Here is a 20,384-nt window from a genome sequence, read left to right on the forward strand (position 1 = left end):
GTGACCCAAGAGGAAAGAGGCAGGCTTTGGGGAGAAGGATAGATCCTAACATTTTTGTGATTGGCTGTTTTGATGAACATTTTTAAACTTGGATTTTTTAAAAAAAAAGAATATTTTAATATTTATTAACATAATATGTGATGGAAATAATCTTGGATTTAAACTGGGAGCAAGTTATTAAAAGATAGAATGGTAATGACCTAACTTGCTCTTCATCTTCTTTACTGGCTAATCTCCTCCATTTTATTTGCCATCTGGAGAAATACAGAAATTTTGATCCTTCCCTTCCCTTCCTTGGTGCACTAATACATGAATATTAGTGGACTTCCCTCCCTCTCTCCCTCTCTCCATCCCCCCCTTCCTTCCTTCCTTCCTTCCTTCCTTCCTCTCATTCATTCATTCATTCATCTCTGATAGGAAAAGAGAAAAATCTTTTCAGGTGAGTGAAATTGAGAAGAATTTTCCCTTCTAGTTGAAGCCACAGGAAGAAGTATAAAACTGAAGATTATTTTTTTAAAAAAATCAGCCCTCAACAGAGATGGCCAAGGACACAGAATCCGTTAGTGTTTGCTTTCCTGGTGTGGATGGGAGGATAAAGACATAGGGAAATCTACCAGCTGGGGGAACCACTTTCCACGCAGAAATCCTCACCATCTCTTTGGTCCAAGTGGAGAGGAGCACAGATATTTGCAAGGAGAATTTAATAGAGCTTCCCCAGCAGCCAGTATCCACATTAAAAGCAGCAGCTGAATTTGGGGGAAAATAACCTCCTTCTTAAAAGAATCACAACTGGAAACATCCACTCAGTGTAAACCACTATTCTTTCCTCTGTTTTAACTAGTCCAGGATAGAATGTTTAAATAACTAGCTCTTTGTGGCTCATTTGTGGGAAAGTTGTGAAATTATTTCAATTTCACTGTAAAAGGGAATTCATAGGATCTGTGGTGCAAATGATGCAACCTTTAAAAGTAAACACAATTCATCCTGGGAATGTGTGGCAATGCTCCTCGTTTGATCTTATTGCTTGCCCTTTTCTCATTTGACCTTGTTATTTGCCCTTCTTTCAAATATGAAACTTTGGCAGCTATGTGCCTCTGCATTGCAACTGCAGCCGGCGTCAACTTCCCTCCGCCCAGTACGCTCCCACAGAGAGGGCCTCCTCAGGGTGCCACCGGTCAAAGAATGCCGACTGGTGGCCCCCAGGGGGAGGGCGTTCTCTGTGGGTGCACCGGATTTATGGAACCATCTTCTGGTCGAGCTCCAGATGGCGCCCGATCTCCGCTCCTTCTGGCGCGATCTTAAAACCCATCTCTTTAAACAAGCTGGCCTGGCCTGATGGGACGGGGTGGGATTTTTATAAATGAACTTAATTTTAATCTGTATTAATTTATTATGGGCATTGTTTAATCACGTTTTAATAATTTTTAATTTTTGTATCTAGTTTTTATGTATTGCCCTGTTCACCGCCCTGAGTCCTCCGGGAGAAGGGCGGTATATAAATTAAATTAATAAATAATAAATTAATAATAAACTTGCCTTTAGATAAAGTGGGGGAGAGGTGTTACTTTCAAGTGGGTAGATGGAGAAATGAAGCTTCTTTGATTCAGCTGCAGATGGTGGAAGCCTGAAGCCTTGTCAAGGACACCAGAACAGCTGTGGATTTGAAAAAGATGGTTCCTATAATAAAGTGGACTTGTTGGTATGGATTATGTAAGACATTGGAGGTTTGGCTGGGAAAACTTTAGTTTAAGTCTATGAATTGGTGTGGGAATCTCAGAGTTAATTTAATGTCAACATCCAGCTTGAGAATCCAAATAAACATTAAGATTTTCAGAAATGGAATTAATCTGGAACTTTATTAGGACTCTCAAGCTGGATGTTGACACCTTCTGTGTTACAGTACTTAAATTTCCTAACCATTTCTGCACAGTACATTTCTCCACACACATAAATCCACACAATCACAAGTTTAACTCCAACCTGATGGAAAAGGGTCATTTGAGGTAGATCTTAATCTTGCTCTTTTCAGATGCTGTAAGATGCACCAAATGTCCACCAGATCAGCATACAAACATCAACCAAGATAACTGTATACCTAGGATTGAAACTTTCCTATCCTATCAAGAAAATTTGGGGATCATCCTAGCTTCCCTTGCCTTGTTCTTATCTTTGGTAACAGTCTTAGTTTTTGGAATCTTCATTAAATTCAAAGAAACTCCCATTGTCAAAGCCAACAATCGGGATCTCTCTTACATCCTCCTCATCTCTCTCCTGCTCTCCTTCTTGACCTCCTTCCTATTCATTGGTCAGCCGAGGAAGGCCACTTGCCTTCTTCAACAAGCAGCATTCAGCAACATCTTCTCAGTTGCCGTTTCTACTATTTTGGCAAAAACAGTCATGGTGGTGTTAGCATTCATGGCCACAAAACCAGGAAATAAGATACAAAGATGGCTGGGGAAAAGCCTAGCCAATTCTATCATCCTTTCATTTTCTGTTGTTCAACTTGTTCTCTGCAGCATCTGGTTGGGCACTTCTCCTCCATTCCCTGAGTTGGACACAGACTCACTATCTGCAGAGATGATTGCACAATGTAATGAAGGATCTATTGCCATGTTCTACCTTACCCTTGCCTACATGGGCTTCCTCTCTGTCATCTGCTTCACAGTGGCTTTTCTAGCCAAAAATATACCTGGGGCCTTCAATGAAGCCAAGCTCATTACCTTCAGCATGCTGGTCTTCTGCAGTGTCTGGATATCCTTTGTACCCACCTATCTCAGCACCAAAGGGAAATATATGGTTGCTGTGCAGGTCTTCTCCATCTTGTCTTCCAGTGCTGGCCTTCTGGGTTGCATTTTTATCCCCAAGTGCTATATCATTTTTTTAAGACCAGAACTGAATACAAAAGAATATTTGTTGTCAAAATAAAATAAAAAATTACTTTTGTTATGTCTTTCCTCAAAATCCCAGTTAAATACTAGGATTAACTAGGAATCTAACTGCCTGCACAGAACACTAACTCATCCCCCCACCAGAGTAGTATCTATTTATCTATTTGCATGGAATAAGCTTTTGAACTGTTAGGTGCACAAACGTTGAGGTGAATGATGGGACCTCACCCTGCCATACACTGCTAGGACTTGCCCTACTGGACAGAGGCCATCTACAGCACCATTAGGCCACTTAGCCACCATGCCTCTACCTCTTTTGTTTAGTATATTTTGCAATAATCTCTTTTATGGGTGGCAATGGTGAAGACGCTTACCTCCACTCAAAAGGTTGAGAGTACAATCCTATGCAAAGGAGAGGAAAGGAGGGGAGGGGAGGGGAGGGGAGAGGAGACCTTAGCTGAACCTAAGTTCCTTCTTGATTTTCTTGGAAGATAGCTCTCTTATTGTTTGTACAAAATAGAGGAATGCATTTTGATGTCCTCACTCCATATGAAGCTCATTCTAAAGGTCTCTTTCACTTTTGTTGCTCCTGGGGGAAAGTAGTGTTTTTCTGCTTCTTCTGTCAGAAATACTTTATTCCATTGTAGAAAGGGTCTCCTTCACTGAATCACTGACAAAAGGACTGAATTCAATCCTTTCAACAGACTCAATAGTTTAAAACTAAAATGGTGGACCTTCAGTCTTTCTTGGGTTCTTCCTTCCTCCCTCCCTTCCGCCCTGTCAACAGGTTCACTGATTAAATTGTGACATTAAGAAAAAGAAAAGAAAAACAACATTTAGAATTTCCAATTGCTAGAAATAAAGAAACACTCTGGCGTCACTCATACGTAATCATCCTCACTAACAATAATTTCAGCCATGCAATGCATTTGATCAAAGACAAGCTTTATAGTAGATTCTACTCTTGCTGTTTTTCAGATGCAGAAAAATGTACCAAGTATCCAGAAGATCAGCCTCAAAACAGCAATCAGGATTACTGTATCCCCAAGATTGTAAACGTCCTATCTTATAAAGGAAATTTGGGGATCATTCTGACTTCTGTCACCTTGTTTCTCTCTTTAATCACAGGTTTTGTCTTGTGGATCTTTATTAAATTCCTGGAAACACCAATTGTCAAAGTCAACAACTGGGACCTCTCCTGCATCCTCTTTATCTCCCTCTTGCTTTCCATCTTGACCTCCTTCTTATTCATTTTCTCAATAACCATTTCTTCAATCTTGGCCAAAACAATCACAGTGGTATTTGCTTTCTTAGCTACAAAACCAGGGAATAAAATACAGAGGTGAAATACCCAAGTATTAAATCCTGAAGTCAAACTTTTGGTGAATAAAATAAATACAGTAAACTTAATTTTCAGGTATTCTGGCTAGTATCTTATACAAAAGCAGTCATATGAACAAGGGCAGCCACTCATCTCTTAACAAATGCAACCCAATTCCACCACAAATCAGGGTCAACTGTATTCACATTGAGGCTTGATGGTTCAAATTCATGTTAAAAATTTTTCTGGGTGCTGGGATTGTTGAACAAAAAATCATCAGGTCAAGTTCCAAGCCAGGAGTAAATAAAATGGAGGCTAAGTCACTTGAAATAAAAATGGAGACTGCTTAGGAAAGAAAGTTCCAGTTTATTGATTAACAGAACCAACAATAGCATGTGGCTCTGGGACAGCTGACCTAATGAAGTTGGGAGTGGGTGGGTTTTTATATCTTCTTGAGCTTTTATTTGAGGTGCCTGTTCCTGTCTGAGTACTTTGACCTGAGCTTGAGTGTGTCCTTTTGGTATTCTAATGGTGGTGGGTTAATCCTATTATGTCCTAAAGGTCATCTCCTGTCCTTAGAATTTGAATGGGAAATGTAGATTTTAGGAATTTTCTAATCCCATTCGCTCCAGCTTTCCTGGCCCCAGTCTTCCTGAATGAAATATATGAACTTTTTGCTAGTCAGTTATCTAAGTTATGTAGGAAGCACATCACAATAGTAATGGGGACTTTAATTACCCTAACATCAACTGGGAGACAAACTCTGCACTAAGTGGAAGATGAAATAGATTCCTGACAATCTAGCAGACAACTTTGTCTCCCAAAAAGTAGAGAAGGAAACCAGGGGATCAGCCATATTGCACTTAATTCTCACTAACAGAGATGAAATCATAGAAGGTGTTGAAGACACAGGAACCTTGGGGTAGAGTATTCATGCAATATTGGAATTCAACATTATGCAAGCACAAACGATAGAACACAGCCAAACTAGAGTCTTGGACTTTAAGAGAGCTAATTTCAATAAACATAGAGAGACCTTGGGAAGGATTCCATGGATGAAAATCCTCAAGGGGAAAACAACCAAAGAAGCTTAGGAAGTTTTGAAAAGTAAAATTATAAAAGCCGAATCTAGCACAATACCAATGAAGAAGAAAAATAACAGCTCTCAAAAGAAACCAGCATGACTGCATAAAGAACTCTCTGATAAATTGAAAGACAAAAAGGACAAGTATAAACAGTGGAAAGAGGGGCACATAACTAAGGCAGAATATCAGCAAATAGCCTGAGCCTGCAAAGATGAAATGAAGAAAGCTAAGGCTTGCAACAAAAGTCAAAAATAGCACACAAAAAAAAGCTTCTTTCAACATATAAAAAACAAGAAAAAGGTTAAGAAACTGACTGGTCCATTAGTGGGAGAAAGTGGCAAGAAGGTGACAAGCAACAGGGAGAAAGAAGAACTATTTAACTCCTTTTTTGCATCTGAACTTACAGAAAAGGGAAAAAACAGTCCATCCTATCAAAAACAGTACCGTAAAAAAACAGATTAAGATAGGCAAGAAAATGGTAAGTGACCACCTGTCCACCCTAGATCAGGGCTTTTCAACCTTTTCATCCATTGTACCACATTATGCCAATGTAGCAGTTCCCTTAACCTAAGTTAAGGGTGTTGTGTGAACTCACCCAGATTTACCACAATCCATCTATGTGATGGCCAATGCAGTATGTGTGCACAGAAGATGGAAAACCTTTTATAGGATCTGCCTTTGGATTAAGGGTCCCTGGCTATCCAGCATGGCAACATTCACAAGACAAGAGATCAGTCTAGTTTGTGGTCCTGTTTTGCAAAGGAAGGAGCATCTCAGGCTTTGTTCCCAAGTTCCCCTTTTCCCAACCGTTGCCTTGTCTTGTGTGTTATGTCTGGGGTTTCTCTTGAACAAGCATTCTTGATTACTTTTGCTTTCATAAGCATTCTTGACCTTTCTTGCACAATAGCAGGTTCCTAAGGATCAAAGCCTGTCTGCTTTGAGATTATAGCTTCTTAACACAACAAAGATGCTAGGGAAGGGAACTTTCAGCCTTTCCTTCAAAGACAAAGCACTTCCTGAAAACCTTGCCAAGGTCTCTGGCTCAGCTCCACCTTCAGCCTGCTTATCTTCAGCAGTGTTTGGGTGTCCTTTGTGCCTGCATATTTGAGTACCAAAGGAAAGTACTTGGTAGCCGTGCAGGTCTTTTCCATCTTGGTATCCAGTGTTGGCCTGCTGGGCTGCATCTTCATCCCTAAGTGTTACATTATTTTCCTGAGGCCTGATCTCAATATGAAGGAGAAGCTAATGATGAAAAATAAAATAGAAATATGACTTCTTCTGAGCTCAATTTTCACACAAGATTTTCAATCATAAATGATCATTCCTTAAGGGAACGTTCTCTGTCCCTGCTCCGTTTTATGCAAAACACCTGATATGTTTACACAGAACATATATTTGTCTTTATTTGATCCCTCTTGTGGTGGGTCTTATTTCCTTGGCAGCCTCACAAAATATCATGTTCACCTGCCAAATAAAAGCAATTCACTGATAAGGGGATTTATACATTCTGTCTCTATTTGTGATGTAATTGGGCTATCATTTGATGTAAAAAAACACAAATGTGATTTTTTGTGCTGTAGCTGTTTCCTGAAATGATATTGCATAGGGCCAACTGCCAATATTTGACTATTTAATATGGATCCAAAAATAAAAAGGTACAATTCCATTTCTTTTCCATGTCATGATATAAATTGGACTACCCCTTTAAATATGACTTTTCCTCTTCTGTTTACTGTTGAGTATGTGAAATTTGGTGGGTTGTGTTTGCCAAGAGGGACAATTCAGTCATTCATTTTTTTTATGGAACAGCCTGTAGAAAGTCAGCACCCACCCACCCTTCTAGAGAAGGAAATATTTTGGGGTATATTAAAAAACAGAATATTATATTTACCCAAAGGAATAATGGAGAAAAATCTTAGGTAGAAACTAAGCAGGCCTGCTCTGTAGAAATGCAGATTTGATAATCTTATTCATAAGCCAAATGCCTTCAGCCATAGCCCCAGAGAAGGTTTGAGCTGATGAGATTAGAAAAACAAAAACTCCAAAGACAGGAACATGACTTTTAGGACATAATAGGATTAAAAGGGCACACTCAAGCTTAGATCAAAATACTTGCATAGGAACAGGAACAACTCCAAACACAAAACTCCAAAAAGGTATAAAAACCCAGCTCCATTTTATCAGCCATCTCAGAAATATGCTGTGTCACTGAAGTTTCTGGCAACTAAATAAATAAGAACCTTCTTTCCAAACAGCCTCTATTTTATTTACTCCCAGCTTGGACTTGACCTGATTATTTTTCTTTAAACAACCGCAATTGCATTTTAAGAACCTGAATAATAATAATAATAATAATAATAATAATAATAATAATAATAATAATAATAATAATAATAATAATAATAATAATAATAATAATAATAATAAAAACTGAGAAAGAACTGGAGAAGATAACAAAATACAAAGACCTACAAATAGAAATAGAAAGACTGTGGCAAAGGCAAGCAAGGGTAGTACCAATAGTAATAGGCGCCTTTTTGGGATTGCAAGAGGTGCAATCCCAAAACAACTGGAGCACCTCTTGAACACCATTGGCATTGACAAATTTGCCATTAGTCAATTGCAAAAGGCAGCCTTACTAGGAACTGCTTCCATCCTGTGACAATAATACCATCAAACATTATTTATTTATTTATTTATTTATTTATTTATTTATTTATTTATTTTATTTGTATACCGCCCTTCTCCCGAATGACTCAGGGCGGTGAACAGGGCAGTCCAAGTTAAAAGACAAAATACAAAAATTAAAAGAGAATTAAACAGAATGCCCACAATTCTTATAATAAGTTAAAACACATTAAAAATAAGTTAAAACACATTAATAAGACCCAAACCCATCCCATCAGGCCAGGCCAGCTTGTTCGAAGAGGTGAGTCTTTAGATCGCGCCAGAAGGAGCGGAGGTCGGGCGCCATCCGGAGCTCAACCGGAAGATGGTTCCATAAATCCGGCGCGCCCACAGAGAATGCCCTCCCCCTGGGGGCCACCAGTCGATATTCTTTGACCGGTGGCACCCTGAGGAGGCCCTCTCTGTGGGAGCGTACTGGGCGGAGGGAAGTTGACGCCGGCCGCAGGTGCTCCCCAAGGTATTCCGGACCCATGCCATGTAGGCTTTGTAGGTCATTACTAACACCTTGAATCTCACCCGGAAGACAACTGGAAGCCAATGCAGCTCGCGGAGCAGAGGTGTAACATGGGAGTATCGGGAAACTCCCAACACAACTCTCGCGGCTGCATTCTGTACCAGTTGGAGCCTCCGAGTGGTCTTCAAGGGAAGCCCCATGTAGAGAGCGTTGCAGTAGTCCAAACGAGAGGTCACAAGCGCGTGAGTGACCGTACGTAAGGCATCCCGGTCTAAATAGGGCCGCAACTGGCGCACCAGGCGAACCTGGGCGAAGGCCCCCCTAGTCACAGCTACTATATGGTCTTCTAAAGAAAGCTGTGAATCTAGGAGGACTCCCAAGTTGCGAGCCCTATCTACGGGGGGTAATAACTCACCCCCCATAGAGAGAGATGGGATATCCTGAATATCCCGAGATGCCGGTACACACAGCCACTCAGTCTTGTCAGGGTTGAGTCGAAGCCTGTTCCTCCCCATCCAGACCCGAACCACCTCCGGGCAGTGGGACATCACATCGAGGGCATCACTGGGGTGGTTTGGGGTTGAAATAAAAAGCTGGGTATCATCGGCATACTGATGATACCCAACTCCAAAACCACGAATGATCTCACCCAGCGGTTTCATGTAGATGTTGAACAGGAGAGGCGAGAGGACCGACCCCTGAGGAACTCCACAAGTGAGAGGTCTCGAGTTTGACCTCTGCTCCCCTGCCAACACCGACTGCAAACGTCCCAGGAGATAGGAGGAGAACCACTGAAGAACCGTGCCTCCCACTCCCAATCCCCTGAGACGCCGCAGCAAGATACCATGGTCGATGGTATCGAAAGCCGCTGAGAGGTCTAATAGGACTAGGACAGAGGAATATCCCCTGTCCCGAGCCCTCCAGAGATCATTCACCAGAGCGACCAATGCCGTCTCCGTGCTGTACCCGGGCCTGAAACCCGATTGGTACGGGTCTAGATAATCCGCTTCATCCAGAACCAGAGGGAGCTGATGCGCCACCACACTCTCAACAACCTTCGCAAGAAAGCAAAGGTTGGAGACCGGACGAAAGTTATTTAACACAGCTGGGTCCAAGGCAGGCCGCTTGAGGAGAGGTCTCACCACCGCCTCCTTCAAGGCGGCGGGGAAACTACCCTCACTCAAAGAGGCAGATATAACCGCCTGGAACCAGCCTCGTGTCCCCTCCCGGGCTGCATAAACCAGCCAGGAAGGGCCCGGGTCCAATAAACATGTGGTGGAGCTCAGCCTCCCCATAATCCTGTCCACTTCCTCTGGAGTTACAGGATCGAACTCCTCCCAGATAACATTGACAAGACCACCCGTGTCCTGATCGTCAGACTCTGCCCAGTCGGAGTCCAAACCGGTCCGAATCTGAGCGATTTTGTCCAACAGATGTTGACTAAACTCCTCGGCACGCCCCTGCAAGGGTTCCTCACTCACCTCCTGATTAAGGAGGGAGCGGGTCACCCTAAACAGGGCGGCCGGGCGATTATCTGCGGACGCGATAAGGGTGGCGAAGTAATTAGACCTCGCCACCCTTATCGCAGCGAGATAAGACCTAATATGGGTTCTTAGTCGCAATTGGTCGGATTCAGATCGGCTGGATCTCCAACCGCTCTCTAGGCCCCGTCTCCGACGCTTCATCTCCCGGAGCTCCGCGGAGAACCATGGAGCCCACTGGGATCTGCGCCGGGTCAGGGGCCGCAAGGGTACAACTCGGTCAAGTGCCTCAGTGGCCGTCCTTTCCCAGGCTTCCACTAAGGCATCTGCCAAGCTGGAAGCAGAGGAGGCAGGTGGGGACCCCACCGCTGCCTGGAACCTCTCAGGGTCCATTAAGCGCCTGGGGCCGAACCATCTAGTTGGCTCAACACACCCACGGTGGGGAGTGGCAAAACGGAAGACCAACCGCAGGAGATGATGATCGGTCCATGACAGGGGTATAACAATTGGGGAGCCCCCACCAAGATCATCTAACCACCGTCCAGATAGAAAAACCAAATCCAGGGTGTGACCTCCCACATGAGTCGGTCCATGGATTACTTGTGTCAGGTCCATGGCCGTCATGGAAGCCATGAACTCCCGAGCTAACTCAGATGATCCTCCCAGGGATGGTAGATTGAAGTCACCCAAAACCATGAGTTTGGGGAACTCAACCACCAGCCCCAAGAGGATATCGAGAAGCTCAGGCAGGGCTGCCGCTGCACAACTAGGCGAAAGGTACACCAGCAGCAAGCCCAACTGCGCCCTAGGACCACAGCTCAATAAGAGAGATTCACACCCGACTATCTGAGGAACGGTGGCCTCCTGAGGACATAAGGTCTCCCTCATAACCACAGCCACTCCCCCACCCCTACCCTGAGTCCGAGGCTGGTGTAGCACCCGGAAGCCTGGTGGGCAAAGATCAACCAGGGGGATACCACCCTCTGGGCCCAACCAGGTCTCCGTGATGCAAGCCAGGTCCGCATGCTCACCCTCGACCAGATCCCGGATGAGAGGAGCCTTATCAACGACGGACCTGGCATTCAGGTACACCAGCCGGAGCTCAGGCGGCTGCACTTCCTCGCTCCCGGGGCCTTGGGGTGAAGGCAGAGGGTCGGAGCGCCTCACCACTTGTAGATAGTGGGGATGCCCTCCCGGATATCGATACGGCCCTCTGTTCATACACCTGCTGCCATTCCCTAACGTCGTGGGAATAGGAAGTCCCATGACCCGCTCCACATCTGCCTATCCCAGGTCCTTGTTAAGGACTCGATAGGTAGACAAAAACGCAAAATCCAGCCTTAACATCTGGCTGACTGTGCGATGATTAATAATAATAATAATAATAATAATAATAATAATAATAATAATAATAATAATAATAATAATAATAATAATAATAATAATAATAATAATAATAATGATGATGATGATGATGATGATGATGATGATGATGATGATGATGATGATGATGGAAGGGACCTTGGAGGTCATCTAGTCCAACCCCCTGCTCAGGCAGGAAGCTGTATACTATTTCAGACAAATGGCTGTCCAGTCTCTTCTTAAAAATTTCCAGTGTTGGGGCATTCACCACTTCTGGAGGCAGGTTGTTCCACTGGTTAATTGTTCTAACTGTCAAGAAGAATTGTTCTATCTGTTAGGAAGATAAATAAATGCAAATATAATGAGCAAAACATTTCAAGCATTTTGCTGGGCTTTGGGAAAGATAAAAGAAAAGAAATAATCAGATCAGTTGGATTTTTTTTCCTGTTCTCCACTTTTCTTTGTATCCATATAAAAAGCAGTGGCTCTTCTCAGGCCTTTGAACTATGGTGCTGGAGAAGACTCCTACGAGTCCCTTGGACTGCAAGGCAATCAAACCGGTCAGACCTAGAGGAGATCAACCCTGACTGCTCTTTAGAAGGCCAGATCCTGAAGCTAAAACTCAAATACTTTGGCCACCTAATGAGAAGGAAGGATTCACTGGAGAAGAGCCTCGTGCTGGGAAAGATTGAGGGCAAGAGAATAAGGGGACGACAGAGAATGAGGTGGCTGGATGGAGTCACTGAAGCAGTAGGCGTGAGCTTAAATGGACTCCAGAAGATGGTAGAGGACAGGAAGGCCTGGAGGAACGTTGTCCATGGGGTCGCGATGGGTCAGACACGGCTTCGCAGCTAACAACAACTTCTCATGGAGGATTACCTACCCTTAGCTAACTGGACACTTATAATTACATCCACTACAACTCATAAAATATGGCGGACGTGCGGGCGGATCTGTTTGAGTGAGCTCTGCAAGTCCCAGAAAAATAGGTGTCCTAGGAGCCCCCCAGGGGTGTTTACACCCCTCTGGGTTGGGGGGATAGTGAGCGCAATAGTTTAGGCAGCTGAAGGAGGAAGGTTTTGGACTCCGTTAGCTGCCAGCCCTGCCGTTTTTTTTTCAACTGGATGTTGGGGGCGCCTACCTGCTCCCTCGGGCGTTTTTCGGGTCGTTTTCGCGGGCCTGGTGGTTGCGGCGGCCGGCGGCTTCGGCGGCGGCGTCCTCGGCGATGGCGGACCCGGCGTTCACGGGAGGTCCCTGGCTGCTGGCGGCCTTGGTGGCCTTGGCGGAGGCGTTTCGGGCCGTTCCGGGCCGCTTCTGTGGCCGGATTGGCCTTTCGCGGCTCTCCCTCGGCTGTGGCGACGGCGGCGTTGCTGGTTCGCTCCGGGGACGACGGGGACGGCGGCGGCGGCGGCGGCGTTCTCCGGGGCCGTTCTGGGCCCGCCTTTCCATCGGCCATTTGCTGGGTGTCCTCGGCGGTTGCGGAGCCGGCCTCGGATGGTCCCTCGCTTCTGGCGGCTTCGGTGGAGGCGTTTCGGGCCGTTCGGGCCGCTTCTATGGTCGGCTTGGTCTCCCTCAGCTGGGGCGGCGGCGGCGTTCCTGGCTCGCTCGGATGGCGACGGGGATGGCGGCGGCGGCGGCGTTGTGCCGGGGCCGCTTTAGGCCTCCCTTTCCATCGAATGTTTATTATTCTCGGCTCCATCAGCGTCCTGGCGGCGGCAGCAATGGCGGTGGCGTCTGCAGCAATGCTCCGGTGGTGGCGGTCGCCCTGGCGGCTCAGCGGCGACGCTGTAATCAACTTATTGTTTCCTCTGCTTGCTTTGCTCTCTCTGGATGGCCTGGTACTCTTACTGCTGTTGGTGGCCTCGAGGGTTCCTGGGCTAGCCGGTCAATGCCGGTGGATCCCAGTGGAGCCCAGTGGTCCCTTGAAAGATCTATGTTTCCCGTGACACCAGTTGTGACTCTGGTTGGTGCCATTGGATTTGTGGACCTAAAAGAACTAGATAATTTGGAAGACCCCAATGACTGCAGAATTGGCCATGATAAACTTTTTCGAAGGACAGAGCAGCGGAGGATTTGGCCACCTAGTAGTGCAGACTTTGATGATGTACTATATTATCTTGTCCCTGCCTTCGGACTGCTCTTTATTGCCATTCACATATCGGCCCCAAAGGATTCAGAGTTCCCTGGGTACCGGCCACAGTGAGAGGGTGGCCTGAACTTACATCTGCTGCCCCTAGAGGTGAGAGCTCTAAGGGACATGCTGTACCCAGGATGGATGCTTCGGACTATTCCCCCCTGGTATAGGCTTTCCAAATGTCGTGAGAGGGCGGTGGTTGGCCTGTCTTGGGGTGACACCCAGCTGAGTGGCAGTGGCTGGGTGGAGGCTCGGGACATCTACTTGCTCTCTGTTTGGTTCCTCCTTAAATCAAAATCAATTGATTATGGACTGCCTATATCTGGACTGCTTTATGCCTTATTTGAGGTACTCCTCTACGGACTTGCTCGCCCTCAGGGGTGCTCCCCCCTCCTGGAGGCGGCCCGCCTTTCCAGCCGAGTATAATCTCGAGGAAGGTCCCATCTATTGGGATCCTGAGAGATGGCCGGGCACGGTTACGGACCTCCGACGTAGACCTAACAGGAGGTCTTTGATCTGTTTTTTGTCAAAATTTTTTTGGGGGTTAGGGAGGAGGGAGGGTTCTTTTCTTGGTTGTTTGGACGAGGGGGGCAGTCCATCTACCGTTGTTCAGGCTAGTGCTGAGGCTGATCGCGATGGGGAGGAGCGGGGGACGGCTGCTTCTGGGGCTCCAGGGCCAGTCGTGGGATTGCCTATTCCCACGACGATAGGGAATGGCAGCAGGTGTAGGAACAGAGGGCCGTATCGGTCTCAGGGAAGGCCTCTCCGCTGCTTACAAGCGGTGAGGCACTCCGACCCTCTGGTTCCGCCCCGAGGTCCCGGGAGTGAGGATGTGCAGCCTCCTGAGCTCCGGCTGGTGTATTTGAATGCCAGGTCGGTCGTTAATAAGGCTCCTCTCGTTCGAGACTTGGTCGAGGGTGAGCAGGCTGACCTGGCTTGCATCTCGGAGACCTGGTTGGGCCCAGAGGGCGGTGTTCCTCTGGTTGATCTTTGCCCACCAGGTTTCCAGGTGCTGCACCGGCCTCGGGCTCAGGGTAGGGGTGGGGGAGTGGCTGTTGTTGTGAGGGAGACCTTGTGTCCGCGGGAGGCCACCGTTCCCCAGACAGTCGGGTGTGAATCTCTCTTTTTGAGATGCGGCCCTGGTGCGCAGTTGGGCTTGCTGCTGGTGTACCTTTCGCCTAGTCACGCAGCAGCAGCCCTGCCTGAGCTGCTTGATGTCCTCTCGGGGCTGGTGGTTGAGTTCCCGAAACTTATAGTTTTGGGGGACTTCAACCTACCATCGCTGGGAGGATCATCTGAGTTAGCTCGGGAGTTCATGGCCTCCATGACGGCCATGGACCTGACGCAAGTAATTACGGGACCGACTCATGAAGGAGGCCACACCCTTGACCTTGTTTTCTTGTCTGGACGGTGGTTAGATGATCTTGGTGGGGGCTCTCCAATTATTATGCCCCTGTCATGGACCGATCATCATCTCCTGCGGCTGGTCTTCCGTTTTGCCACCCCCCGCCGTGGGTGTTTGGAACCACTCAAATGGTACCGCCCCAGACGCCTAATGGATCCCCAAAGGTTCCAGGCGGCGCTGGGGTCCCCACCTGCCTCCCTCACTCACAGCTCGGCCGAGGCCCTAGTGGAGGCCTGGGAAAGGACGGCCACTGAGGCCCTTGACCGAGTTGTACCCTTGCGGCCCCTGACCCGGTGCAGATCCCGTCGGGCTCCATGGTTTTCTGCGGAGCTCCGGGAGATGAAGCGTCGGAGACGGGGCCTAGAGAGCGGTTGGAGGTCCAGCCGATCCGAACCCGACCGATTGCGACTAAGAGCCTATATTAGGTCTTATCTCGCTGCAATTAGGGAGGCGAGGTCTAACCACTTCGCCACCCTTATTGCGTCCGCAGATAATCGCCCGGCCGCCCTGTTTAGGGTGACTCGCTCCCTCCTAAATCAGGAGGTGAGGGAGGATCCCTTGCAGGGACGTGCCGAGGAGTTTAACCAACATCTGTCGGACAAAATCGCTCGGATTCGGACCGGTTTGGACTCTGACTGGGCAGAGTCTGACGATCAGGACACGGGTGGTCTTGTCGATACCATCTGGGAGGAGTTTGATTCTGTGACTCCGGAGGAAGTGGACAGGATCATGGGGAGGCTGAGCACCACCACATGTTTACTGGACCCGTGCCCTTCCTGGCTGGTTTATGCAGCCCGGGAGAGGACACGCAGCTGGTTCCAGGCAGTTATATCGGCCTCTTTGAGTGAGGGTATCTTCCCCGCCGTCTTGAAGGAGGCGGTGGTGAGGCCTCTCCTCAAGAAGCCTGTCCTGGACCCGGCTGTATTGAACAACTTTCGTCCTGTCTCCAACCTTCGCTTTCTTGCGAAGGTTGTTGAGAGTGTGGTGGCGCATCAGCTCCCTTTGGTCCTGGATGAAGCGGATTATCTAGACCCGTACCAATCGGGTTTCAGGCCCGGGCACAGCACGGAGACGGCATTGGTCGCGCTGGTGAATGATCTCTGGAGGGCTCGGGACAGGGGGCATTCCTCTGTCCTAGTCCTATTAGACCTCTCGGCGGCTTTCGATACCATCGACCATGGTATCTTGCTGCGGCGTCTCAGGGGATTGGGAGTGGGAGGCACAGTTTTACAGTGGTTCTCCTCCTATCTCTTGGGACGTTCGCAGTCGGTGTTGGCAGGGGGGCAGAGGTCGACCGCGAGGTCTCTCATTTGTGGAGTTCCTCAGGGGTCGGTCCTCTCGCCTCTCCTGTTCAACATCTACATGAAGCCGCTGGGTGAGATCATTCGTGGCTTTGGAGTTGGGTATCATCAGTACGCTGATGATACCCAACTTTTCTTTTCGACCCCAAACCACCCCAGTGATGCCCTCAACGTGATGTCCCGTTGCCTGGAGGCGGTTCGGGTCTGGATGGGGAGGAACAGACTCCAGCTCAACCCCGACAAGACTGAGTGGCTTTGCATACCTTCGTCCCGGGTTTATTCGGACATTCCACCTCTAGTTATGGGGGGTGAACTATTACCCCCCGTAGATAGGGCTCGCAACTTGGGGGTCCTCCTAGATTCACGGCTCACTTTGGAAGACCATATAGGAGCCGTGACTAGGGGGGCCTTCGCACAGGTTCGCCTGGTGCGTCAGTTGCGGCCCTATCTTAGCCGGGACGATTTATGCACGGTCACTCATGCGCTCGTGTCCTCTCGTCTGGACTACTGCAACGCTCTCTACATGGGGCTGCCCTTGAGGACTACTCGGAAGCTCCAACTGGTACAGAATGCAGCCGCGAGAGTGGTGTTGGGAGTCTCCCGATACTCCCACGTTACGCCTCTGCTCCGTGAGCTGCATTGGTTGCCAGTTGTCTTCCGGGTGAGATTCAAGGTACTGATAACGGTATTTAAAGCACTCCATGGCATGGGGCCGGAGTACCTCAGGGAACATCTGCTGCCGGCATCAAGCTCCCTGCGCCCTGTGCGTTCCCACAGAGAGGGCCTCCTCAGGGTGCCACCGATCAGAGAATGTCGATTGGTGGCCCCCAGGGGGAGATCCTTCTCTGTGGGCGCTCCGGAGCTGTGGAATCAGCTACCGGTTGAGCTCCGGATGGCGCCCGATCTTCGCTCCTTTCGTCGCGATCTCAAGACATTTCTGTTTGTACAAGCCGGCCTAGCCTGAGGGGGAGTGTTGGGGTTATTTTATTTTTCGTTTTTTAACTTTTCTGGGGGTTTTTAGTGTTGTATTTATATTGTTTTTAACTAGGGCAATTTGTTTAATCTTTTTTTTTTAATGTTTGTATTCGCTATTTTATTCTGCCCTGTGAACCGCCCTGAGTCCTCAGGGAGAAGGGCGGTATATAAATGTTATTAAATTAAATTAAATTAAATTAAATTAAATAACCAACTAAATCCATATTGCTAGGTGACCATTCGCACATATGTTTAAAGCCTCTCTTGATACTGGGTGGTATAGAGGCATTTTACTAGAGAAATTTGGGTTTCTCTTATTGCCTCAGTCTTTGACCCATTTTCAATGTTTGGAGCCATATCTGTGAGTTCTCTCTTTGTGCACCTGCCTATGGAGTCATCCAAAGTTCAGAGAGATGATGGTTCTCTTCCCTGCAATTATCAAAATCATAATGATTTATTTCCTGTCTTGTAATCCCAATAGACATTTCTGCAGACTTTCAGAAAATTTAACACAAAGGGGTCAAAGACCCTTTTTGACATCAGTGGCAGACTCCAAAAGCAAAAATGGAAGGTGTGTACATCAGAAATGTTAGATGCATAAATACTTCTGAAGAGAAAGAGTGAGCCTGGGGAGGCTTGTTAGGACTGGCAAGGGCTGTGTTTATTTTTTGTCCACTTCAGAAGTGAAGAATTGTGCGGACTCTGTTTGAATTTTTAAAAATCTCTGACACTTCTGTCTGGGAAGCCAGCTTGGTTTCTTCTAACTTTCTTCTCGTTCATTGAAAGAAGCCATTACAATGCAGATGACTGGATCAAGCTACCAAGACAAGCTGCTGCTTTTTCTACTTCTGCTGCAATTGTGTCCCCCAATAATCCATGATAAGGTGGCAGCCAAATGCTTCCTAACTTTGGGGCGAAACGAAATAGACCCACAAAATCATTTCAGGCCAGGAGAGCTTTTCACCACTGGCATAGTCTCTGCAACCAAGGCTCGGTTTCTACCATTAACCTTCAACACAGTTCCTTTGACTCGGATTTCCCTGTAAGTCAGTCTTTCTGCATTGAACTACAGCAGTTCCATTTCTGATAGTTTCCTAGAATTACAGCCTTTATTTCTGGAGAGAGAGAGAAGTTCCCTGAGGAGGGGATCCAACAGAAATCTGAAAGCTTGAAAGATTGAGCAGGGGGTTGGACTAGAAGACCTCCAAGGTCCTTTCCAAGTCTGTTATTCTATTCTATTCTATTCTATTCTATTCTATTCTATTCTATTCTATTCTATTCTATTCTATTCTATTCTATTCTATTCTATTCTATTCTATTCTATTCTATTCTATCCTATCCTATCCTATCCTATCCTATCCTATCCTATCCTATTCTATTCCTCTGGTTCTGGTGAACAACTCAGATTGGATTTTGCAATTCTAGCGTTCTTAAATTACCAGACATACAGTACATCCTTTAATCTGCTACTATACTGTCTTAATTTACCTTTTAGGCTCTGTGATACACACTGCAGCTGATGAGGCTCCTTTGCAACAGTCAAGTGCAATGACCAGGTAGAGATTGAATGTGCAAATTAAGCAATCATTTTGTTTTAGATAATCTAAGTAGAGCTAGACCACACATATAAAGACATAAGATGAGACTTAGCTTTTACCTGGTCCCTCCACAAAATGCAAAGGTTTCCTCAAGCTGATGACTTTGACTACTCCAGATAACATGGACTAAAGAATGCAAGAACTATGCATTTTCTCTCTATGTGATAGATTAGAGAAGCCCACAATATTGTCTCTGTAACAAAATTATCTGATAGCCTGAAGGACTGCAGGATAGGGTGACTGGTTCGTTCGTTCATTTGTTCATTCATTTATCCATTCATTCATTCTGCAGATGTCTACTGTATGAGTTCCACTGAGAAAATCATGCCAGGTGCTTCACCTTCCCAACCTTTGAGAGACATTTTTGTATCTCATGCCCTCCCAAATGAGGATATGGTGGGAAAGCCAGATTGAAGCATGTTATGAAATAGTTCTCTAGGAGAAGTCATGAATTACTTTAGTTTAATAGCAATAGCAATAGCACTTAGATTTATATACCACTTCACACTTCACAGTGCTTTATAGCCCTCTCTGAGTGGTTTACAGAGTCAGCCTATTCCCCTCAACATTCTCAGTCCTTATTTTACCGACCTGAAAAGGACGAAAGGCTAAGTCAATCTTGAGCCAGTCAGAATCGAACTGCTGAACTGCTGGCAGTCAGCAGTCAGCAGAACCACTGCACCACCAGGGCTCTTTAATGAAAAGAAGGACTGGGGGTAACATGATAGCAGTGTTCCAATATCTCAAGGGCTGCCACAAAGAAGAGGGAGTCAGAAAGCTATTCTCCAAAGCACCTGAAGGCAGGACAAGAAGCAACAGATGGAAACTAATCAAGGAGAGAAGCAACTTAGAACTAAGGAGAAATTTCCTGATAGTTTGAACAATTGAACTGTGGAACGACTTGCCTCCAAAAGTTGTGAATATTCCATCACTGGAGGCTTTTAAGGACAGCCATTTGTCTGAAATGGTATAGAGTTTCCTGCTTGAGCAGGGGGTTGGAGTAGAAGACCTCCAAGGTCCCTTCCAACTGTTATTTTGTTATTCTACCATTCTTTTTAAAAAAGCTAATTAGGTTCTATAGTGTCAACAATTCTGATATTATTTGAATAATATGCAAAACTCTGGGTGTAATATTTTAATTATGAGATTGGCATGATTACCTTGACTCATTTTAGAGTAGTAAAATAAAGACAGCATTTGTTCTGGAGAATCATTTTAAAACATCATTTATTTCACTGTCCACATTTGACGGTTTGACAAACAGTTAAAACAGTTTTAGTTCTGTTTGTGTGTGTGAAGAAAGGATGTCCCAAAGGTGCTTTTTCTTGAGGCAACTGGACTTATCTCTTTGGAGACATTTCGCTTCTCTTCCAAGAAACTTCTTCAGCTCTGATTGGATGGTGGGGAATGGAAGGATTTGTATTCCTTGCAGACAGCTGGTCATTTACATTCTTTTAGACTGTCGTTGAGGCCACCTGGATGTTTGTCTATGTCCTTGGGGTCACCTGAGTGGTGCAAATGGGTGTGGAGCCTTCTTGGAACTGTTGAAAGAGCTGAAGAAGCTTCTTGGATGAAAAGCAAAATGTCTTCAAGGAGAAAAAAGAAAGTCCAGTTGCCTCATAAAGAAGCACCTTTGGGACAACCATGACCTGGATGACTAAGAATCTCCATAGATGTGAAGAAGGGATTTTT

Source organism: Vipera berus, assembly GCF_964194415.1.
Source record: "Vipera berus genome assembly, chromosome: 2".
Taxonomy (NCBI): Eukaryota; Metazoa; Chordata; class Lepidosauria; order Squamata; family Viperidae; genus Vipera; species Vipera berus.